The sequence below is a fragment of the Bufo bufo genome, chromosome 4 (genome assembly GCF_905171765.1).
Source record: "Bufo bufo chromosome 4, aBufBuf1.1, whole genome shotgun sequence".
Classification (NCBI taxonomy): domain Eukaryota; kingdom Metazoa; phylum Chordata; class Amphibia; order Anura; family Bufonidae; genus Bufo; species Bufo bufo.
Genome location: NC_053392.1, coordinates 547,037,131 through 547,063,145, shown reverse-complemented (window position 1 = coordinate 547,063,145; position 26,015 = coordinate 547,037,131). Strand labels below are relative to the sequence as shown.

Below are 26,015 nucleotides of genomic sequence, written 5' to 3'. Positions count from 1 at the left end.
GTGCAAAACATAAGTGTAGTAGATATACGTATATCCTCTCCTATCCCAAAAATTGGATCTAAGAGTCTGTTTAATTGTGTAAATACAAAAGTGCTTAGTGCATGTAATTAAAGGGTTAAAAAAACAATCTGTGGCAAAACAGGATACAGCCGTATCCTATTAATATATTAAAATAGTATTGCATATCATTGGTGGCTCAATGTGGCGGCGAGTGTTTGGCATCTCCCTCTGCGCTATGCGCTGAGTAAGACAGTCAGCTCCGTCCTCCCAGCTCATACTGCGTGCCCACGTTCTCCCGCTCGCTTGGTGCGCGGTGTAGTGACGTGGAGCGCAACGCTTGTATCGCGAGGAGAGGAGGGGGCGGACCATGTAACTCAGCCACATCCAACCAGCAACAGAGGGGACGTGCCAATCGTCATAGTAACACAGAATGTAAATACACACTCTGAATATAACATCAGTGGGAACATCTAGGTGATCGCAGATAGCGAACTAACATCCAGTCATCTCAAGTATATCCATGAACATAAGGGATACATGGGGGTACGTTCTGTGCCGTCAGGGACAACCACCATGGTCTCCCTGCTCAGCACCCAGACCAAACAGCTGTCCTCCGGGCCACCAGTGGACAGTCAGGGGGCCAATACCGTTTCCCCCATACTCCCCACATTCAATCTCTCTCAAACGAGTGACAGAGGTGGGATAAACCCTTCCCTCCATTTTACAGTGTATCATGGAGTCATTAAGCTCCACCTACTTTTATCGTGTTCATGCTGACTGCCAAAGTAAATGCTATGATCAGTCCCACAGCACTTCAATCACCACCACTGTAGACCTCAAAATAACTTATTCATCCAAATTGTCACCATGCGATGTACGGCACACTCCCAAATGCGCCCACTGATGTCCACCAATTCTTCATACGATTGATCAAGCCATATTCGCGGACACAGAGCCACTTCCAGCATTGCTTACTAAAAGAAGACAAAGGGCCTAAAGTGTACCCAAAAGTTCTATAAAAATAGAAAAAAAATTCAGATCAGTATCTTCAAGGTTAGCACTGGTGTATATTACCCATACCAGACTGAACAGATTAGATCCCCCATGCTCATCGAGCCGACTGCACCTTTTAACCACATAAATCCCATCTATATTCTGTATTCAAGCCATCTGGCTTAAGTGTACGTAACCGGTGGATCCACACTATTTCGCACTATTTCAATAATAGCTCTCTATTACCTCCTCTTTTGAGAGGGGGAATATGATCGATAACCCTAAATTTGAGGTCCTTCTCCCTGTGTCCACAAAATGCTTGGACACAGGAAGATCCCTCCGTTTCTGGCGTATCGAGTACCTATGGTAATTCAACCTGGTCTTTACATCCAAAGTGGTCTCTCCAACATAGAGAAGACCACAAGGGCACGACAGTAAATATATAACAAATGAACTGTTACATGTGAGGAAATGCGTCAATTGCAGCTATATGTTGAAAGGGGACAAATTCATACATCCAACATTGAAAACTCAGTTTGAGATCCGTCATTTCCTCAAATGTAACAGTGCATTTGTTGTTTTTTGCAGGACAAGTTTTTTTAATGGCGCCATTTTGGGGTACACATAACTTTCTGTTTAACTTTTATTAACTCTTTCTGGGAGGGAAATGGGAAAAAAAATAGCAATACTGCCACTGCATTTTTAAATTATTAATTTTACGACGTTCATTTTTCGGTATAAATAACATAATATCTTTATTCTCTGGGTCAGTTCGATTACAGTGATACCAAATACATATTTATTTTTACATTTTACTACCTTTCTTTGCAATAAAACTTTTTTTTTTTTTAAGAAAAAAATGTTTTTGCATTGCTGCTTCTCAAGACCCATAACTTTTTTATTTTTCTTTCCATGGAGTTGTGAGGGCTTGATTTTTGGGGGATGACTTGAATTTTTCATTGGTATCATTTTGAAGTAAATGGCGCTTTTTGATCACTTGTTATTATGTTTTTTTCGGTGGCAACTAAGAATAAATTAGCAATTCAGTCTTTGTTTTTATAAAAAAAAATTTACGCCGTGTACGCAATATTTATGTAGTCCGGGTCGTCATGGACGTGGCAATACCAAACGTATTAGGAAGATTTTTTATTTTGCAATTTTTTTCATTGAAAAGCGTAATTTTTTTTTATGGGATTTTTTTATTGAATGAGTTTTTTTGTTTACCACTTAATAGTCACACAAGGGGACTATAACAGACACCTTTTTGATCGCTTTTAAAATGCAATGCATTATCCCTATAGTGCACTGCATTTTAATGGCAATGCTATTCTGACATTAACCAGCAGGCTGCACCAGAGAGGCGCAGTCTGCTAGAAATTACTAAAGGCTGGTCTGGGGCCTACATCAGACCCCAGGCAGCCGTCACACACACACATCGGCACCTCACGATCGCATTTGCGGGGTGCCGATGGGACACAGAGCGAACCCACTCCCTGTGTCAGCACTTTACATGCGGCGGGCGCCATTGCCTGCGGGTGTAAAGCGCTCCTGCCGGTCCGGGCTGTTAGAGCAGGGCTGCGGCTCTCATGTGAGAGCCGGGTCCCAGCTCCCCGCGGGACCCGTGCAGAGCTTAGATTGGGCCGCCGTAAAAAAGCGGCAGCCCAGCCTAAAGCCCCTTAGTGACTCCCGTAAAAACACGTATAGGTGGTCACTAAGGGGTTAAAGTTAAGGTGCATTTAAATCTGCTGAAAAACATTTTCTGCACATACAAACTGATAGCACGGGGTCTCCCTGCTGGCTGCCCACAGAAAAGGTTGCTCTGTAAGTGCAATCCCTGCAGCACTCCAAACAAAAATCATTGGTTGTCGATTGAGGCAACAATCAAGGTCCAGCTTGAAGTAGGGCACAATTCTGACTTTCCTACAGAACCCTTCTTCCTTTGGTATGCCACTGCCTTCCACCTTCCTTTTCGTCTTCCGTGTATACGGATTAATGTATACCTTATTAATCACCTCCCGTCTGCCCATAGACTATAAACATCCGGGAGGAGGTTCTCCATTTCTGAATGGACGTTCCAGAACGTCCGTTCAGAAACTGCAGCTGCATGCTAATCGTGCAGCGGCTGATCGGGTTGCCCACTGTCAGTGACAGCAGGGCAACCCAGAGAGAAGGCAGGGACAGTGCCCAGGTGTCCCTGCCTTCTGGATCGTTGCATACAGGAGAGTGCAGGAGCTGTGTGAGGTCTTTCACAGACCTCGATCAGCCCTGCACTGAGGCTGTACCGCCTCTCTGGAGGGTGCATTTCTCCTGTAACTGGGGCTACTATGTCAGCCCCAGTTACAGGAGAAAAACAGTGAAAGAAAAAAAAAAGAAAAAAAGTGAAGTAAATGTCCCCCAGAGGTCTTGTATGACCTTATGGGGGACGAAAAGTGTAAAATAAAAAGAAATTGTTAAAAAAAAAAAAAAAAAAAAAAAAAAAAAAAAAAGTTTCACATGTAAAAATAAAATAGACATATTTAGTATTGCCGCGTCCGTGACTGTCGGCTCTATAAATAATATCACATAATCGACCCAGTCCAATAAAAAAAAAAAAAATAAATACTAACTGTCAAAAAAAGCCATTTTTGTCACCTTACATGACAAAAAGTGCAACACCAAGTGATCAAAATGCGTATGTCCCACAAAATGGTACCAATAAAACAGTCACCTCCATCCCGCAAAAAATGAGCCCCTACACCCAATCTCTCAAAAAATAAAAATAAAACTATGGCTCTTAGAACATGGAGACACTAAAAAAAATTTGTTTCAAAAATGCTATTGTGTAAAAGTTTAATAAATAAGAAAAAGTATACATATTAGGTATCGCCACATCTGTAACAATCTGCTCTATAAAAATGTCAACATAAAGTAGACATATGGGGAATGTTAAGTAATACATATTTTATGAGGTATCACTTTCTGTTTTCAAAGCAGAGAAATTGAAATTTAGAAAATTGCAAATTTTTCAAAATTATTGGTAAATTTGGGATTTTTTCATAAATAAAGGTGAAATATATTGACTCAAATTTATGACTATCATGAAGTACAATGTGTCACGAGAAAACAATCTCTGAATGACTTGCATAAATAAAGGCGTTCCAAAGTTATTACCACATAAAGTGAGATATGTCAGTTTTGCAAAATTAGGCCTGGTCAGGAAGGGGGCAAATGGCCCAGATGGGAAGTGGTTAAAATGACTATACCTTCAAATTCCTTAAAGCCACCTTCAGATTCAACCAGAAGAAAATGAAGTATGATAGAATCCAGCTGGTTTCTCTTGGATTTATAGACGGACAGTGATTAGAAGTGAAGCTTTTCTGCAATACAGAACAGGATGCGTATGATTTGCTCAGATTTTGTTGAGAAGGAAAGTTACTTTAAGCACAGTTCTATTTATATCTTACAGTATGCCACTCCTTCATTTATGTACCAGACTGAGTGGATCTTGTCTACAGTTCTAGAAATATCTTCATGACGTCAATGGCTAAAGGTTTCTGCAGTAATTACACTTACCACGCCCTGCTCTTAAAGTGTGCAAAAGTACACCTACTGACAAATGTACAGCTGAAATGGAAGACATTCCAGAAAGTTCTTCAGACACCTTCATGTTTTTTTTTTTCATTTTGTTATGTTTGGCCTTATGCTAAAATAAAAATAAATCAAGTCCCCCCCATTCTGCACTCAAGACCCCATAAGTGAACACAACATTTTAGAAATGTTTAAAAATGTATTAAAAAAGGAAAAAAAACATTTTCCATGGAGATAAATATTTAGACCCTCTGCACTTTGAAATTTAGCTCTAAGAGCCTCAAATTTCTCTGAAACATCTTTGAGATGTTTCTACACCTTGGAGTTCACCTGCAGTAAAATTTGGAAAGACACAGCCCTGTCTACATGAGGTCTCACAGACAATGAAAAAAAAAAAAAAAATTGAAATCATAAAGGAGGGAAGAACTGCCTGTAGAGCTCAGAGACAGGATTGTATGGAGGCACAGAACTGGAGAATGGTACAAAAATGTCAGCTGCACTTAAAGTTCTCAAGAGCACAGTGGCCTCCATAACCCTTAAATGGAAAGAGGAAATGGAAAGAGGTCTGGAACAACTAGGAGTCTTCCTAGAGCTGGCCGCCCCACCAAACTAAATAATCTGGGGAGAAAGGCCTTGGTAAGAGGTGACCAATGACCCAATGTTTTACTGTGGCGGAGTCAAAATAGCCTATATGCAGATGGTAGAAACTTCCAGAAGGTCAACCATCACTGCAGCATTCCACAATTCTAGGCTTTATGGCAGGGTGACCAGAAAGAAGCCTCTCCTCAGTAAAATACACATGATAGTATGCAAAAAAAAAAAAGCACCTAAAAGGACTCTCAGGATAGTGAGAAACAACATTCTCTGGTCTGATGAAACCAAAATTTACGTTTTTGGCCTCAATCCTATGCTTCATGTCTAGGGGAAAGCAGGCACTGCTCATCACCAAACAAGAATATCTCTACAGTGAAGCAAGGTGGGGCAGCATCATGCTGTGGGGGTGTTTTTCAGCATCTCGGACAGGGAGACTGGTCAGGATTAAGGGAAAGATGAATAGAGCAAAGTACAGAGATATTCTTAATGAAAACCTGATCAAGAGTTCTCGGGACTTGAGACTGGGCCAAAGATTCACTGTCCAACAAGACAATGACCCTAAACACACAGCCAAGACAACCAACGTTCCCGCAACAGGTGGCAGGAGATCGGTGAGACTGGCAACACCTGGTTTGATCTGACAGGTTTTTCCTATGGATCAATAGGAGTCTGTGTTATTTCTGGTAATGGCCACACCCCTTGCCTCAGGTGTTGCTAATGTGGTCATTTAACCTTCCTTATTTATTGTTACTTTTCCCACAATGCTGTGAAGTTTATAGCTTCAGCTGTTCGTGATCCTTACCCTCTTCGTTTGATTCCAGATTTGTTTAACCAGATTATAGGTGCCAAGGTGTTCTCCAAATTGGACATAAGGGGGCATATAATCTAGTTAGGATCACGGAGGGGGATGAATGGAAGATGGCTTTTAATACTCCTGAGGGGCACTTTGAGAACCTGGTCATTCCTTTCGGGTTGACCAATGCACCTGCGGGTTTCCAGCATTTTGTGAATTACATTTTTAATCACCTTGTGGGGAGGTTCGTAGTTGTGTATTTGGATGACATTCAAATTTATTCTCCAGACGTGGAAACACATCAGGATCACGTTAGACAGGTGTTACAAATCCTAAAGGACAATAAATTGTACGCAAAATTAGAGAAGTGTGTTTTTCCTGTACACGAGGTTCAGTTTTTGGGCTACCTGCTGTCATCTTCAGGTTTTCGAATGGATCCAGAGAAAGTCTGCTGTATTGGACTGGGATGGACACGAAAATCTAAAGGCTCTTATGCGTTTTTTTGGGGTTTACCAACTATTATCGAAAATGTATTCAGAATTATTTGACAATAGTAAAACCCTTAACTGACATGACTAAGAAAGGGACAGATGTCTCAGTGTGGTCTGATTCGGCGTTGCAAACCTTTTCTACAATTAAGGAATGCTTCTCTTCTGCCCCTATATTGGTGCAGCCTGATGTATCACAACCTTTTATTGTGGAAGTGGACGCGTCCGAGGTGGGGGTAGGAGCAGTTTTATCGCAGGACCTGTCACCTAGTAAATTGAGTCCATGTGCGTTTTTCCCCAAAAATAAAACAAAAATTTTAAAAAAATCTTCCGCAGAGAGATGATGTGGGTAACAGAGAGTTACTAGCCATTAAGTTGGCTTTTGAGGAATGGTGTCATTGGTTGGAAGAGGCGATTCAGCCGATCACAAAAACCTGGCTTACCTGGAGTCGGCTAAACGACAACCTGAGACCAGCCAGATTGAATCTGGTGAAAAACAAAGACAATTTCATTGTCACTCATCGTCCTGGGGTTAAGAACGTCAAGGCAGATGCCTTGTCAGTTTGGAGGTGGCGATTTTGAAAATCCGAGTTCTATACTGTCGGAAGGGGTGACTATATCTGCTCTTTACCCTAACCTAGAGGTGAAGGTGTTAGAGGCTCAGGGAGACACACCAGATTCGTGTCCCTCTGGGAAACTGTTTGTGCCATCGGAATTGCGTCACAAGGTGTTTGAGGAGCATCACTGTACGGTTCTTACTGGACACCCTGGAAGTAGATCACCACCCTCCCTTTCATTCGATCCGCCTACCTCAGGTGACCAACCTTCCTTGTGCCCAGCCACGCCATGGTCTCCTCCTTTCATCAACGATAGATAGCCGTAATCTCGCGATGCGCAGTGCCGGTATAGTGTTCCTTCCCTGTGCTGGCATCAGCCTCAGGGAATAAACTGCGCATGCGCGAGCTCGCACATCGCGAGATTACGGCTATCGTTGATGAAAGGAGGAGAAATAGGCGGTGCTGGGCTCCTTCACAGGCGGGCGTGGCTGGGCACAAGGAAGGTTAGTCACCTGAGGTAGGCGGATCGAATGAAAGGGAGGGTGGCGATTTCAGCTCAGAAGGCGGCGCTGGGCACCTAAATGAGATGGCTGCAGCTGGGGCACCTTTCACCATGAGACGTCCCCTTGGACACATTTTGAAGTAATTGACAGGTGATATAAACCGCTTTTTTTATGAATATAGAGCCATAGGGGCATTTGATAAACTCACTTTAGGATTCAGTGTTTTACAAGGGACATCGCCATATGTTTAGCTTATAGGGCTCATTTCTGATGACAGAATCCCTTTAAGTGCTGATAACTTTAAAACGCTTTTACTTACCCAGGCCATTCTGAAATTTTTTCGTCACATATTGTACTTCATGACACTGCTAAAATTGGGTCAAAAAAGTAATTTTTTTTGCATAAAAAATACAAAATTTACCAAAAAATTTGAAAAATTAGCAAATTTAAAAGTTTCAGTTTCTCTACTTCTGTAATACCCCCAAAAATTGTGATTACTTTACATTCCCCATATGTCTACTTCATGTTTGTATCATTTTGGAAAGGTTACATAGCTTTGAAGTTTAGAAGCAAATATAAAAATTTTCAAATCCCACTTTTTATGGACCAGTTTAGTTTGAAGTCACTTTGTGAGGCTTACATAATAGAAACCATCCAAAAATGACGCCATTCTATAAACTACACCCCTCAAGGTATTCAAAACTGTTTTTACAAACTTTGTTAACCCTTTAGGTCTTCCACAAGACTTCATGGCAAATTGACATAAAATGTACGAATTTCGATTTTTTGGAAAATTTTACAATATAATAAAAAAAATTCAGAAAAAAAAAACAAGGGTTAACTGCCAAACAAAACTCAATATGGGTTGCCCTGATTCTGTTGTTTGCAAAAACACCCCATATGTGGTCGTAAACTACTGTTTGGCCAAACGGGAGGACATAGAAAGAGGGGAACGCCATATGGGTTTTGGAAGGCAGATTTTGCAGGACTGGTTTTGTTTATACCATGTCCCATTTCAAGCCCCCCCCCCCCTTGCACCCCTAGAATAGAAATTCCAAAAAAGTGACTACATCTAAGTACACCCCTCAAGGTATTCAAAACTGGGTTTACAAACTTTGTTAACCCTTTATGTGTTTCACAAGAGTTGATGGCAGATGGAGAAACAATTTTGGAAAATTTTCCATTTTAACCCTTACTTTATTACTGGAAAAAAATGGGTTAACAGCCAAACAAAACTCAATATGTGTTGCCCTGATTCTGTAGTTTGCAGAAACACCCCATATGTGGTCGTAAACTACTATTTGGCTAAACGGCAGGACATAGAAGGGGAACGCCATATGGTTTTTGGAAGGCAGATTTTGCTGGACTGGTTTATTTACACCATGTACCCTTTCAAGCCCCCTGATGCACTCCTAGAGTAGAAACTCCATAAAAGTGACCCCATCTAGGAAACTACGGGATAAGGTGGTTGTTTTGGGACTATTTTAGGGGTAAATATGATTTTTGGTTACTCTATATTACACTATTTTGAGGCAAGGTAACAAAAAATAATTCTAAAATTGTTTATACATTCGCTATTTAGTTTTGTGGACCACCTAAAGGGTTAACAAAGTTTGTAAAGTAACTTTTAAATACCCTGAGGGGTGTAGTTTCTTAGATGGGGTAACTTTTGGAGTTTCTAGTCTAGGCTACATCAGGGGGGGCTTCTAATGGGACATGGCGTAAAACAAAAAAAAAAAAAAACAGTCCATCAAAATCTGTCTCCCAGAAACCATATGGCATTCCCTTCGTTCTATGCCCTGCCGTGTGGCTATATAGCCATTTACGACCACATATGGGGTGTTTCTGCAAACTACAGAATCAGGGCAATAAATATTTAGTTTTGTTTGGCTGTTAACCCTTGCTTTATTACCGGAAAAAAATTATTCAAATGGAAATTTTGGCACAGTTTTTATTTTATATTTTTAACGCTGTTCATCCGAGGGGTTTAGTCAAATGTTATTTTTATAGGGCAGATTCTTACGGACGCGGCGATACCCAATATGTCTACATTTTAAAATTTATTTCGATTTTACACTATATTATCATTTTAGGAACCAAAATTTTTTATTTTAGTATCTCCATAGCCTGGCTTTTTATTACACTTTTTTTTAAATGCTGTTCATCCGGGGGGGTTGGGTTAAATGTTATTTTTATAGAGAAGATTTTTACGGACGCGGCGATGCCCAATAGGTATGGCTCTCAGACTTTGGAGACACTAAGCAGGCATCCTCAAACTGCGGCCCTCCAGATGTTGTAAAACTACAATTCCCACCATGCCCTGCTGATGGCTGTAGGTTGTCTGGGCATACTGTGAGTTAGTTTTACAACATCTGGAGGGCCGCAGATTGAGGATGCCTGCACTAAAACTAATATTTTTGAAAAGAATATAAATAATTTGGTTCCGTGTCTCCAAAGTCTGAGAGCCATAGTTTTTTATGTTCTCTAGGGGACTGTTGGGGGATTATAAAAATGTAGTACTCCATGGAAGTGTGATACTCCCTGAAGCAATCAATAACGCAGAGGCTCGGATGATCAGGGCAAGTGTCACATTGAGTGGTGGTGTCCTTCTGTATCCCCCTCTTGTGACACACTCTGCATCTTTTTTGGGTTCGTCCCTTCTTTCCAGTATGGGGGGACCACACCTGGAAAATGTTGGCCAGGGACGATCCGGGCGCCTCCAATTCCCGAGGTACTCCGGCCTGCTCTTTCCCGGTCTGAAAAAAATAATCAGGTCTTTGAGGACTGCCTCATAGAATTGGAGGAATGTCCCTGTGCTGCCAGCGCTTCGGGATAGTACAAAAGAGTTGTACAAGGCAACCTGTACCAAGTAGACCGCAACTTTTTTGTACCATGCCCGGGTTTTGCACATGGCATTATATGGCTTGAGGACTTGATCAGAGAGATCAACTCCTCCCAAATACCGATTGAAGTCGACGATACAATCGGGCGTGAGGACCGTTGCCGCGGTACCTCGCAGAGACGGGGGTGGTGCCGTTACCGTGGACAGTACAAGGACATCCCTCTTGTCCTTATATCTGACCAGCAACAGGCTTCCACTAGTAAGGGCACGGGTCTCACCCCTGGGGATAGGTACCTGGAGGGGGTGGGCAGGGAGGCCGCGTTGATTTTCCCGCACGGTCCCACAAGCGAACGTGGATCTGGCGGCAAGGGACCTGAACAAGGGAATGCTAGTATAAAAGTTACCCATGTAAAGGTGGTAACCCTTATCTAGCAGTGGGTACATAAGGTCCCACACGAGTTTACCGCTAACACCCAGAGTGGGGGGGGCATTCTGGGGGTTGAATACGGGAATCTTGCCCCTCGTACACACGAAATTTGTAAGTGTACCCTGAGGTACTCACAAATTTTGTACAGCTTCACGCCATACCTCGCCCGCTTAGTGGGAATGTATTGGTGGAAACTGAGTCTCCACTTGAATGCAACGAGACTCAACCGCGACCTCCCTTCCAGGTACGTAGGCCTACTCAAATTTGGCCCCGAAGTGATCGATGACCGGCTGTATCTTATACAGACGGTCATGGGCAGGATCACCTCGGGGAGGGGGGGGGGGGGGTGACATGCTGCATTATCTGAATAATGCAGACATTTCCGGATGGCTTCAAAACGTGTCATGACCATACTGTAGAGTGGGGTCTGGTAGAGGACATCCACACTCCAGTATTGCCTGACACTGGGTTTTTGCACTAGACCCATGTGCAGCACGAGGCCCCAAAATGTGCTCATCTCGGCTGCACTGACTGACGTCCAGCCACCGGGTCTTGCCAAAAATGAGCCCGGGTGCTGAGCAACTAACTGTTGGGCGTACAGGTTCATCTGCTCCACCATCAGATTCACAAATGGGTTACTAAAAAATAAAAAAAATAAAAATATAAAAATCTATTTCAGTAAACCCCACTGTGGGAATCTGGATTGCCAACAAAATCCGGAATCTCGGGCTCACAATCCACTGGGGGACACCAGCTAAGTTCATCGGCAGGGGGCTCCAGTGGGGCGGGAAACAAATACGAGCCCCAGGGCGGCTCGTACTACCGTGGGCCACAGGATCCCTAGCATGTGAGACCCCTGGCTCCGCCGCCTTGGGGGCTCATAGTCATCAGATAATGATGAGGAGGATGCAGATGACAAGAGGAACTGGGGCTCTCAGAGTCGGAGGCAATCTGGGCATATGCCTCCTCCACCGAGAACATCCAGCGGGCCATGGGTGTGTGTGTGCGTGTATGTGCATGCGTGCAAACCTTTAGTGAGTGAGTGTGAGTGTGTGTGTGTGAGAGTGTGTGTGTGTGTGTACATACTAAAAAGTCTAAAAGTGTTAGAAAAAAAAAAGTTTAAACTTGCTGATTAGCGGTACAACGCTGATCAGCGGTGGGGTGGGCGATGCGCGGGGCAAGTGGCAGGGGGGGGGGGGGGTCTAGGGTCTCAAAGCAAAAAATAAAAAATAAGTTTAGATAAAGTTTTTTTTTTTTTCCTAACTTTTCCCTTCTATCCCTGCCCAACGGTGCCTCTCACTCACTGACCCTAACCTACCTGGAGGGTGATGGGTGCAGGAGGGTGATGGGTGCCGATTGGGGGATCTCAGGAGCGTGGCGAGGACGGTGCTGCAGGGTGCTCGTGCAGAACAGGAAGGGGGGGGAGGGGAGAGAGAGAGGAGTGCAGGAAGTTTGAATCAAGCGCCTCTCTCCCCTGCACCAATCAGCACCCTGGACAGCAACATTCAGCACCGCGGCCAGTACCGCCTCTCCAAATCTTCGTACTGCGATTGGTGGTGTGTGATCACGCCACCGATCGCAGTCTTTTTCCGGTTCAATTGACCTGCGGTTTTCTGCGATCGCCGATACGGTGGGGGGGGGGGGGGGGAATTGGGGTCTGCCGACATCCTGTTCAGATTAACCCCCGGGGGCACAATCGCATTTTAAAGCCATGACGTACCGGTACGTCATGGGTCCTTAACCACCTCAGCTCCCCTAGCTTAACCCCTTAAGGACACAGCCTTTTTACACCTTAGGACCAGGCCATTTTTTGAAAATCTGACCAGAGTCCCTTTAAGTGCTGATAACTTTAAAACGGTTTGACTTATCCAGGCCGTTCTGAGATTGTTTTTTCGTCACATATTGTACTTCATGACACTGGTAAAATGGAGTAAAAAAAAAAAATTTTTTTGCACCAAAAAATACCTAATTTAACAAAAATTTGAAAAAAATTAGCAAATTTCAAAGTTTCAGTTTCTCTACTTCTGTAATACATAGTAATACCCCCAAAAATTGTGATGACTTTACATTCCCCATATGTCTACTTCATGTTTGAATTGTTTTGGGAATGATATTTTATTTTTTGGGGATGTTATAAGGCTTAGAAGTTTAGAAGCAAATCTTGAAATTTTTCCGAAATTTACAAAAACTCAATTTCTAGGGACCAGTTCAGGTCTCAAGTCACTTTGCGAGGCTTACATTATAGAAACCACCCAAAAATGACCCCATCTAAGAAACTACACCCCTCAAGGTATTCAAAACTGATTTTGCATACGTTGTTAACCCTTTAGGTGTTGCACAAGAGTTATTGGCAAATAGGGAGGAAATTTGAGAATTTCATTTTTTTGTCTAATTTTTCATTTTAACCCATTTTTTCCACTAACAAACCAAGGGTTAACAGCCAAACAAGACTGTATCTTTATTGCCCTGACTCTGCCATTTACAGAAACACCCAATATGTGGCCGTAAACTACTGTACGGCCACACAGCGGGGCGTAGAGTGAAAGGTGCGCCGTTTGGTTTTTGGAAGGCTGATTTTTATGGACTGGTTTATTTACACCATGTCCCATTTGAAGCCCCCTGATGCACCCCTAGAGGAGAAACTCCCTAAAAGTGACCCCATCTAAGAAACTACACCCCTCAAGGTATTCAAAACTGATTTTACATACGTCGTTAACCCTTTAGGTGTTGCACAAGAGTTATTGGCAAATGGCGATGAAATTTGAGAATTTCATTTTTTTGCCTAATTTTCCATTTTAACCCATTTTTTCCACTAACAAAGCAAGGGTTAACAGCCAAACAAGACTGTATCTTTATTGCCCTGACTCTGCTGTTTACAGAAACACCCCATATGTGGCCGTAAACTACTGTACGGGCACACAGCGGGGCGTAGAGTGAAAGGTGCGCCGTTTGGTTTTTGGAGGGCCGATTTTGCTGGACTGTTTTTTTGGCACCATGTCCCATTTGAAGCCCCCCTGATGCACCCCTAGATTATAAACTCCATAAAAGTGACCCCATCTAAGAAACTACACCCCTCAAGGTATTCAAAACTGATTTTACAAACTTTGTTAACCCTTTAGGTGTTGCACAAGATTTAATGGAAAATAGAGATACAATTTCAAAATTTCACTTTTTTGGCAGATTTTCCATTTTAATATTTTTTTTCCAGTTACAAAGCAAGGGTTAACAGCCAAACAAAACTCATTATTTATGGCCCTAATTCTGTAGTTTACAGAAACACCCCATATGTGGTCGTAAACAGCTGTACGGGCACATGGCAGGGCGCAGAAGGAAAGGAACACCATATGGTTTTTGGAAGGCATATTTTGCTGGACTGGTTTTTTTGACACCATGTCCCATTTGAAGCCCCCCTGATGCACCCCTAGAGTAGAAACTCCAAAAAAGTGACCCCATTTTAGAAACTACGGGATAGGGTGGCAGTTTTGTTGGTACTAGTTTAGGGTACATATGATTTTTGGTTGCTCTATATTACACTTTTTGTGCGGCAAGGTAACAAGAAATAGCTTTTTTGGCACCGTTTTTTTTTTGTTATTTACAACATTCATCTGACAGGTTAGATCATGTGGTAATTTTATAGAGCAGGTTGTCACGGACGCGGAGATACCTAATATGTATACAATTTTTTTTATTTATGTACGTTTTACACAATGATTTCATTTTTAAAACCAAAAAAATGTTTTAGTGTCTCCATAGTCTAAGAGCCATAGTTTTTTCAGTTTTTGGGCGATTATCTTAAGTAGGGTCTCATTTTTTGCGGGATGAGATGACGGTTTGATTGGCATCTATTTTGGGGTGCATATGACTTTTTGATTGCTTGCTATTACACTTTTTGTGACGTAAGATGACAAAAAATGGCTTTTTTTACACCGTTTTTATTTTTTTACGGTGGTCATCTGAGGGGTTAGATCATGTGATATTTTTATAGAGCCGGGCGATACGGACGCGGCGATACCTAATATGTATACTTTTTTTTTATTTATGTAAGTTTTACACAATGATTTCATTTTTGAAACAAAAAAAATCATGTTTTAGTGTTTCCATAGTCTAAGAGCCATAGTTTTTTCAGTTTTTGGGCGATTATCGTGGGTAGGGTATGATTTTTGCGGGATGAGATGACGGTTTGATTGTTACAATTTTGGCGTACATGCGACTTTTTTGATCACTTTTATTACCTTTTTTGGGAAGTAAGGTGGGCAAAATTTCAATTTCATCATAGTTTTTTATTTTTTATTTTTATGGTGTTCACCGTTCGGGTAAAGTAACATGACCGTTTTATAGATCAGGTCGTTACGGACGCGGCGATACCAAACATGTGTAGGGAATTTTATTTTTTTCATTTTTTATCAGTGATAAGTGTTTTTTGATTTTTACTTTTTTTTCACTTTTATTCACTTTTTTTTGACCCAGACCCACTTGGTTCTTGAAGATCCAGTGGGTCTGATGTCTGAATAATACAGTACAGTACAATATATATTGTTCTGTACTGTATTTTACTTACACTGAACAGATCTATGCCATTCAGCACAGATCTGTTCAGCACCATGGACAGCAGGACGCCTGAGAGGCGTCCTGTTGCCATGGGAACCTTCCCCGTCTGCTCAGTACTGCTCAGAACTTCGCAGACGGGGAAGGGTAAGGAGGGGATCTCTCGGGGGGCTCTCTGGGGGCTCTCTCCCTCCCCATCGGGGGGCTGCAAAGGCACAGCAGCCCCCCGATGGGAGAGGGAGGGAGCTCCCTGCGCTGTTAACCTTTTCCATACAGCGGTCCGTACGGACCGCTGTATGGAAAGGGTTAAACGGCTGACATCGCATCGCAGATGTCAGCCGTTTATACCAGGGTGCCAGCAATGTGCTGGCACCCTGGTATCCCCACTAGACACCAACGATTATACAAGGGGAGGCGGGCGGGGGATCGCGATCCCGCCTGCCGCACCACCCGCCTCCCGCACCGCCCGCAACCCTCCCCCTGCACCTCCCGCCACCATAAAAATCATTCGGGGGTGCAGGGGGGGGTAAATAAAACTTTTTTTATGGCATATAAAGTTTCTGATCCCTGCGGTCAGGGACTGCGGGGACCAGAAACTTCAGAAATCGCAGCAAACCGCAGGTCTGAATTGACCTGCGGTTTGCCGCGATCGCCGACATGGGGGGGTCACGGGACCCCCCCGCGCATTTAGCCTAGGTGCCTGCTCGATGATTTGAGCAGGCACCGGGTTCCGATCACTGCCAGCCGCACGGCAGTGATCGAAAATACACAGGGCGTACATGTACGCCCTGTGTCCTTAAGTACCAGGGCACAAGGGCGTACCTGTACGCCCTATGTCCTTAAGAGGTTAAACAACCTTAATAACCAGGCCACTTTTTACACTTCTGCACTACTTTCACCATTTATTGCTCGGTCATGCAACTTACCACCCAAATGAATTTTACCTCCTTTTCTTCTCACTAATAGAGCTTTCATTTGGTGGTATTTCATTGCTGCTGACATTTTTACTTTTTTTGTTATTAATCGAAATTTAACAAATTTTTTGCAAAAAAAAAAAAAAAAAGAAATTTTTCACATTTTAGGGGCCCGAATGCGTGAGAAGTAGTTTGAAATCAAAATCTGTAAAAAATGGCCAGTGAAATCCGAAAGGTGCTCTTTGGAATGTGGGCCCCTTTGCCCACCTAGGCTGCAAAAAAGTGTCACACATCTGGTATTGCCGTACTCAGGAGAAGTTGGGCAATGTGTTTTGGGGTGTCATTTTACATATACCCATGCTGGGTGAGATAAATATCTCGGTCAAATGCCAACTTTGCATAAAAAAATAATAATGGGAAAAGTTGTCTTTTGCCAAGATATTTCTCTCACACAGCATGGGTATATGTAAAAAGACACCCCAAAACACATTGCCCAACTTCTCCTGAGTATGGCGATACCAGATGTGTGACACTTTTTTGCAGCCTAGGTGGGCAAAGGGGCCCACATTCCAAAGAGCACCTTTCGGATTTCACCGGCCATTTTTTTTTTACAGATTTTGATTTCAAACCACTTCTCACGCATTCGGGCCCCTAAAATGCCAGGGCAGTATAACTACCCCACAAGTGACCCCATTTTGGAAAGAAGACACCCCAAGGTATTTCGTGATAGGCATAGTGAGTTCATGGAAGTTTTTATTTTTTGTCACAATTTAGTGGAATATGAGACTTTGTAAGAAAAATAAATAAAAATTAAAAATCATAATTTTCCGCTAACTGTGACAAAAAAAATTCTAGGAACTCGCCATGCCCCTGGCAGGCTGGAGATCCACTTACCTTCCGATCCTGTGAACGCGCGCGCCTGCGTGCGTTCACAGGAAATCTCGCGTCTCGCGAGATGACGCACGAATGCGTCCAGGAGGAATGAATAGACCGCCTCCAGGACGCATCCGTGCGTTAAGCGGTCGGGAGGTGGTTAAGGACTCGGGAAACATGCCGTACCGGTACGTTATGCGTCCCTAAGGGGTTAATAATAATAATTGTTGCTTCTAGTCACATTGCAAAATATGTGCGAGATCAAAGCTGAGAAGTTTTGTGGTAAAGTATTCAAAAGAAATTCCCACTGGAGGTTGGTTGGAGGTGGTATAAATGGTGTATGGCCCACTGACAACTGTCGCCTATTGCATTAGATACAGGGGTGTATATGTATACAGCAGAACACTTCCATGTGTAGAGCCCTGGTACAGACTATGCAGTTATAGGGATTGTTGTCATGTCTTGGCAATAATTCATGGCCAAGTCTTGGTGAGCGGTGACCAGCAGAAAAGGGCCTCCAGCACAGTACAGCGGGTACGATCATGAACGGCTCTGTACTGGGAGGGTCACCGAGTCCACACTGAGGGACAGACAGAGTACATGTTAGGGGTCCCTCCTTTTTAACCAAAATGCCTCTGTCTCTCCTTGGTCGGATCTACCGGTAATTATTGAGACTGAAGTATAAATAGACTTGCAATCACAGCAGCATCTGGAGATCATGCCTGGCATCAAAGGTGGCCCCTGGATCGCAGCTGCACTTGGTCCTAAAGCGGCAGCCATCTTCTCTTAGTTCTTCTTGCTCCGCAGTGTTTGGAAGGTGGGCGGAGCCTATATCAGTGCCAGGGGCGTACAGCCGTGTGCGCCCTGGTGATTCATCAGAGCGCGTGCTCCTTCGGCCGGGCTGAGAGTTTACTGCTCCCCTCGCTCACTCTCTGCGCAGTGCAGCAGAGCGAAAACATTAGTGATTTAGTGCCAGCGGCCAGCCAGCAGTCTGGCGCCCGGGGCAACACCCCCCCCCCCCGCTAAGCTACATCACTGTCTGGTGGTAGTTGATCACTTTAGTAAACTGGTGAACTTTATAGCGTTGCGGGGCCTACCTAATGCTAAAACACTTACACAAGTGTTTGTTGACAACATTGTGAAACTCCATGGCATTCCCTCTGACGTGGTCTCGGATCGTGGGACTCAGTTTTGTTCCAGATTCTGGAAGGCATTCTGTACTCGACTGGGGTACAACTGACGGAACACACTAATCAGAGTCTGGAGACTTAGGCTAGTTTCACACTTGCGGTAGGACGGATCCGACATGCTGTTCACCATGTCGGATCCTTCTTGCGGCTATTTCGCCGTGCCCCCGGGCCACCGCTCCGTCCCCATTGACTATAATGGGGACGGGGGCGGAGCTCCGGCGCAGCACGGCGAAAGCCGCCGGACTAAAAAACCTGACATGCAGTAATTTTAGTCCGGCGGCCTTTCGCCGTGCACCGCCGGAGCTCCGCCCCCATTATAGTCAATGGGGACGGAGCGGCGGCCCGTAGGTACGGCGAAATAGCCGCAGGACGGATCCGACATGGTGAACAGCATGTCGGATCCGTCCTGCCGCAAGTGTGAAAGTACCCTTACTTGAGATGTTTTGTCTATGAGAACCAGGAGGAGTGGTCTTAGTTTTTGTCTTTGGCAGAGTTTGCCATAAACAATCGTAGACAGGAGTCCACTGGTAAGTCGCCGTTTTTTTGGGGCATATGGGTTTTACCCGCAGTTTGGCACATTTTCTGGTATCCCTGAGGAGGAACGTTTTCCGTCATCATTGTCATCTATATGGCGGAAAATTCTAAATAACTTGATGAATATGGGCAACAAGTATAAACTTGTGGTTGATAGGAAATGTATAAATAGTCCGGACCTAAGAGTGGGTGATTCTGTGTGGCTGTCCACAAGATACATTAAGTTAAAAAGGTACCTTCTTGGAAGTTGGGTCCAAGATTTATTGGTCCATATAAGATCACTGCCATTATTAATTCTGTAGCTTTTCGTCTTGAACTTCCTCAGGCCCTGAAAATTCATAATGTGTTTCATAAATCTTTGTTGAAGAGATATGTTGAAACTTTCGAGCAGTCTTTTTTGCCACCCGCTTCTGTCATGATGGACAGTAGTTTGGAATTGCAGATCACCAAGATAACGGATTCTTGAGTTCTCCGTAGATCTCTTCAGTATCTTGTTCCCACCCAGTCTCCTGCTGAAAGACCACAGTTGGAACCTGCAGCCAATGTCCATCAGTCTTTCACCTCACCCCCTTGCAAATCAGCCAAGCAGTCTGAGCCCCAAGTCATGCAGCAGTCTCTTCTGCTTTTTGATGACTCTGTTAGCAGGGTTTCCCAGGGCCATTCACCTAGCCCTGCCCCAGAAGTGGAAGAGATTGAGTGCACCTATGCCCAACCACTTATCTTTCAAGATAAGTACATGGGAGGACCATCACATCACGTCTCGGATGATGACGAAACACAGGTGCCAACTGCTGGGGCTTTCGAAAGTGTGCAGACTGACAAGGAAGGCAGGGGTGAAGACTGGGTGGAAGATGATGTGGAGGACGATGAGGTCATCGACCCCACATGGAATCAAGGTCATGCGAGTGACCTATGTAGTTCGGAGGAAGAGGCGGTGGTCGCACAGAGCCACCAGCACAGCAGAAGAGGGAGCAGGGTGCAAAAGCGGAGCGGCCGTCCTCTAGACAGTACGCCTGCTACTGCCCACCGCAGTAAGGGACCGAGCACACCAAAGCCAGCTCCAAGAACAATGTGCTGACGACAAGACACGAGTGGTTTGCACACTGTGCAATCAGAGCCTGAATCGAGGCATAAACATTCTCAACCTGAGCACAACCTGCATGACCAGGCATTTAACTGCAAAGCACGAGCTGCAGTGGAGTAGACACCTCAAAAACCAAGAAAGGTCTGGGGCTCATCCTGCTTCCTCTTGTGCTGCAGTCTCAGCCTCTTCATCCACCTCTGGAGTGACAGTGCCACCTGCCAACCCGCAAACAGAGGATCTGCCAACAACACCAATACCTGGGTCACCAAGCATCTCCACAATGTCCCACGGAAGCATTCAGCTCTCCATATCCCAAACACTGGAGAGGAAGAGGAAGTACCCCCTACCCACCCGCGATCCCTAGCCCTGAATGCCAGCATTTCTAAATTACTGGCCTTTGAAATGCTGTCATTCCATCTGGTGGAGACTGATAGTTTTGAAGGCCTTATGGCGGTGGCTGTCCCACAGTACGTTGTGCCCAGCCGCCACTACTTTTCCAGGAGAGCCATCCCTTCCCTGCACAACCAAGTGGGGGACAAAATCAGGTGTGCACTGAGCAACGCCATCTGTGGCAAGGTGCACCTGACTACGGATACGTGGACCTGTAAGCACGGGCAGGGCCGTTATATCTTCATAACAGTACACTGGGTAAATGCAGTGGCGGCTGGGCCTGAGGCAGATAGCAGTTTGGCGCATGTCCTTCCACCACCAAGGATTGCAGGGCGCTTCAGTTTGCCTGCTGCTGCTTCCTCCTCCGATCAGCGTAACATCTTCACCACCAACTTCAGCACAGCCAGGTGTAAACGACAGCAGGCAGTTTTAAACCTTATCTGTTTGGCTGTGGACGGGCCTTGAACAACAGCCCGATGAGTGGTTTGTACCAGTCAGCCTCAAGCCTGGCCTGGTGGTGTGCGATAATTGGCGAAATCTCGTAGCAGCTCTGGGACTAGCTGGTTTGACACACATCCCTTGCCTGGTGCATGTAGTGAATTTGTTGGTGCAGAGATTCCTTAAAAATTACCCCGAAATGTCAGAGCTGCTGCATAAAGTGCGGGCCGTCTGTGCCTGCTTTCGGCGTTCTCACCCTGCTGCTGCTCACCTGTCAGCGCTGCAGCATAACTTCGGCCTTCCCGCTCACCGCCTCATATGCGACGTGCCCACAAGGTGGAACTCCACCTTGCACATGCTGGCCAGACTGTGCAAGCAGCAGCAGACGATAGTGGAGTTTCAGCTGCAGCATGCACGGGTGAGTCGCTCGGCGGAACAGCACCACTTCACCACCAATGACTGAGCCTCCATGCAAGACCTTTGTTCCTTGTTGCTCTGTTTCAAGTACTCCACCATGGCCAGTGCCGATAGCGCCGTTCTCAGCGTTACTATCCCACTTCTATGCCTCCCTGAAAAAACACTACTGGCGATGATGGAAGAGGATGTGGCACAGGAGGAGGAGGAATAATTTCGTAGGGTTTCCGGCCAGTCATTCCCAAGTGGCTCTGAGGGTGGGTTCCTGCACCCACAAACCCAAGGTACACAATTGTCCAGCCAGGGCACAGCTCTGGAGGATGACCAGGAGATGGAACCATGTTCACAGCAGGGTGGCAGCCAGACCAGCTCATGGCCATCACTGGTGCGTGGCTGGGGGGGGGATACAGACGATACACCTCCCACAGAGGACAGCTATTCGTTGCCTCTGGGCAGCCTGGCACACATGAGCAAATACATGCTGCAGTGTCTCCGCAACGACCGCCGAGTTGCCCACATTCTAACTTGTGCTGATTACTGGGTGGCCACGCTGCTGGATCCCCGTTACAAGGACAACGTATCGTCCTTAATTCCCTCACTGGAGCGTGATCGTAAGATGCGCGAGTACAAGCACACGCTGGTAGACGCGCTGGTGGCATTCCCAACTGACAGCGGGTGGCACAGTGGAAGCACAAGGCGAAGGCCGAGGTCACCAACGCAGCTGGGGCACCGCCAGCACCTCAGAAGGCAGGGTTAGCATGGCCGAAATGTGGAAAACCTTTGTCAGCACGCCACAACAACCAGCACCACCAGCTGATATGGAACGTCTTAGCAGGAGGCAGCATTTCACCAACATGGGGGAGAAGTATGTGTGCACACGCCTACACATACTGAATGACGGGTCTGCCCCTTCAACTTCTGGGTGTCACCACCAGTTCTGTGAGAAGGTCTGTTAGACGTTCGTCTCTACCTCTTGCATGAGGTTCTATGTTTTGGTTTCACTTTGTCATCTCCTTTCCTTCTCCCAGCTGTCACCTATTTACACTAATTGTCTCCCTTTATATTCCCTCCCATACTGCCTCACTTTGCGGATTATACTTCTCCCTGGATGAGTTGTTCACTGCTGGAGGCTGCTACTGCTGATTCCTCAGATAAGTCCTTTTCCTTTATTTGTGTTTCCTTGCTGGCTTGATTCTAGGTGACCCTGACTCCGTCCGTATTAAGTGCAGGGAGCCGGTGGTCATGTCCCCTCACTATTATAGGGTTTTCAGGTGTCACACAGTATAAGGTACGTGGGCATGCAATAGTCTACCATAAAGACCTTTTTATGGGCATAGCAGTCAGGGAGAGCTCTAGGGGTTTTATAGGGCTCACCCATATGCTCCTTAGTTTGTGATCAAGCCAGTCGGATATTTATTTATAAGTTCCAGCTTTCTGCAACACCATCCGTGACAACTATATACAGTGGGATGCAAAAGTTTGTGTAACCTTGTTAATCGTCATGATTTTCCTGTATAAATCGTTGGTTGTTACGATAAGAAATGTCAGTTAGTTAAATATATCATATAGGAGAGACAGTGATATTTGAGAAGTGAAATGAAGTTTATTGGATTTACAGAAAGTGTGCTATAATTGTTTAAACAAAATTAGGCAGGAGCATAAATTTGGGCACTGTTGTCATTTTATTGATTCCAAAACCTTTACAACTAATTATTGGAACTCAAATTGGCTTGGTAAGCTCAGTGACCCCTGACCTACATACACAGGTGAATCCAATTATGAGAAAGAGTATTTAAGGGGGTCAATTGTAAGTTTCCTCTTTTAATTTTCTCTGAAGAGTAGCAACGTGGGGGTCTCAAAACAACTCTCAAATGACCTGAAGACAAAGATTGTTCACCATCATGGTTTAGGGGAAGGATACAGAAAGCGGTCTCAGAGATTTCAGCTGTCTGTTTCCACAGTTAGGAACATATTGAGGAAATGGAAGACCACAGGCTCAGGTCAAGTTAAGGCTCGAAGTGGCAGATCAAGAAAAATCTCGGATAGACAGAAGCGACGAATGGTGAGAACAGTCAGAGTCAACCCACAGACCAGCACCAAAGACCTACAACATCATCTTGCTGCAGATGGAGTCACTGTGCATCGTTCAACCATTCGGCGCACTTTACACAAGGAGATGCTGTATGCGAGAGTGATGCAGAGGAAGCCTTATCTCCGCCCACAGCACAAAAAGTGCCGCTTGAGGTGGGCTAAAGCACATTTGGACAAGCCAGTCTCATTTCGGAATAAGGTGCTGTGGACTGATGAACCCAAAATTGAGTTATTTGGCCATAACAAGGGGCGTTATGTAGGGAGGAAAAAGAACACAGCATTGCAAGAAAAACACCTGCTACCTACAGTAAAATATGGTGGTGGTTCCATCATGCTGTGGGGCTGTGTGGCCAGTGCAGGGACTGGGAATCTTGTCAAAGTTGAGGGACACATGGATTCCACTCAGTATCAGCAGATTCTGGAGACCAATGTCCAGGAATCAGTTACAAAGCTGAAGCTGCGCCGGGGCTGGATCTTTCAACAAGACAACGACCCTAAACACTGCTCAAAATCCACTAAGGCATTTATGCCGAGGAACAAGTACAACGTTCTGGAATGGCCATCTCAGTCCCCAGACCTGAATATAATTGAAAATCTGTGGTGTGACTTAAAGAGAGCTGTCCATGCTCGGAAGCCATCAAACCTGAATGAACTAAAGATGTTTTGTAAAGAGGAATGGTCCAAAATACCTTCAACCAGAATCCAGACTCTCAGTGGAACCTACAGGAAGTGTTTAGAGGCTGTAATTTCTGCAAAAGGAGGATCTACTAAATATTGATTTCATTTCTTTTTGTGGTGCCCAAATTTATGCACCTGCCTAATTTTGTTTAAACAATTATAGCACACTTTCTGTAAATCCAATAAACTTCATTTCACTTCTCAAATATCACTGTGTGTGTCTCCTATATGATATATTTAACTGACATTTTTTATCGTAACAACCAACGATTTATACAGGAAAATCATGACGATTAACAAGGTTGCCCAAACTTTCGCATCCCACTGTAGGGGTATTTTATACTGCATTACTTTTTGGGTGCACTATGGGGACATTAGCTCAGCTGTGGGCACTAAGAGGGGGTATTTTTTGTTCTGGCACACAGAATGGAGGCATTTTTTGTACTAGTTCACATAATTATGGGGTATTTTTTGCACTGGCACACATTTTAAAGGGGCATTTTATTACATTCTACTGTCACATTATAAGGAGAATTATTACTACTAGGGGGCATTATGGTGAGATTTACTACTACTGGGGGGCTATGGGGAACATGATTACTAGTATGGGCACTATGGGGGAAATATTACTAGTAAGTGTGCTTTGGCAGATAATTAGGGATTTTGGCGAACACTATTACTTTGGTGGGCATTCTGGCACAGTATGTTGAGAAACCTTGGCGTGGTGCTCGGGCTCAGACATGTCCTCCAAGTAGGATATGTTGGCTAATTCTCAATTTTACACCAGTACGAGGGTTAGTACTGTGTGCACCTGTTTTTGTTATGTTATTTTGACTGCTTATCACATCCACACAATTGCTATTCTGTGTAGGATGTCCATTGTGGTACTTGTGGTCCCCTGCAGGCATCCTCCATTGTATGCATTTTTGCTGGGGATTGCCATTAGCAACGGGCCACAAGTGCAGGATCTGCCCCCCCCCCCCCGGTATAGATACCCCACTGCATATGGGGTTGAGCACTTCCTGCTTTTTAATACCACGCCAATTTACAGTATGTTGGGGCCCTGAATATTAAGTACAGTGTGTCTATGTAGAATGAGGGTGAGACCCCAACCTTCATCCTTAAATATAATTTCAGCTGTATGGTGTTTGTTGGGCATGGCCTATCGTATGTAGGAGGGGCTTATAACAATGGGCAGGGCTTAAAATTTTGCACAGCTTTTTTTTCTACTCAGGACCCCCCTAGACAGAATTTCTGGGTGCTCCCCTGTGAATGATGACATGTCATAAATTTGCAGGGCTTGTGCTGGAAATGTATTACAAAGCAAGGCAGAGCAATAACAGCTGCCATTATTAGGGGTTAGACCGTGTGCTCCATCATCTCTATGCAAATATATTAGAGGCTGCTAAAGACTGGCAGGGGCGGGAACACTTGCCCATCCATCAAACTAGAAGTCTCTGCCCACCCCTGGACTGCAGAGTCCAGACAACCCCTATCAGCCTTCTGTACAGCACCAGCCGTGGACTGCAGAGTCCAGACAACCCCTATCAGCCTTCTGTACAGCACCAGCCGTGGACTGCAGAGTCCAGACAACCCCTATCAGCCTTCTGTACAGCACCAGATCCTCCAGAGGGAGAACTATAAAACAAAATGCAATCTCAATGAAGTGGGCACTGCCTGCTCTGGTTCAGCAAGTCTACCGCCTACCTCCCCAGGCTCTGAGCTGCTGTTTTCTGTCCTGACAGATGACTTGCTGCAGTGCACAGAGAGCGCCCTCCTTCTGTGTCTGGGGCACGATGCAGACCACAGAGCCGGAGGTCAGGACACGACCAGTGCAGCAGGCAGACCAGCGATAAAGCAGATTTCCCGCGACTAAAATTTGTCTGCTGGGTGCTAGGCTAGCCAATCAGAAGCCAGTTCTGCTGACACAGCTAATGCTGATTGGCCAGCGCCCAGCAAAGAGACAGACTCCGCCCCGCCCCACACGACAGCCTATTATCACCACCCCGAGGTCCACTCCTACAGAACTAGCGACAGGCTCAAAACGTCTCCGCGTCACGTGTCTCCTGTTTACTTGGAGCACTCGGGCTCGCCGCTCAT

General features: G+C 45.0%; 1 long non-coding RNA gene across 1 annotated transcript; it reads right to left on the bottom strand.

Moving 5' to 3' along the window:
* Positions 1 to 2,554: 2,554 nt before the first annotated feature.
* LOC120997453 lies at positions 2,555 to 25,752 on the bottom strand. Its single transcript, XR_005778176.1, has 3 exons — positions 25,623 to 25,752; positions 4,236 to 4,349; positions 2,555 to 2,993 (listed from the first exon to the last, which is right to left on the bottom strand). It is a non-coding gene; the product is annotated as an uncharacterized LOC120997453 (long non-coding RNA).
* Positions 25,753 to 26,015: the final 263 nt, after the last annotated feature.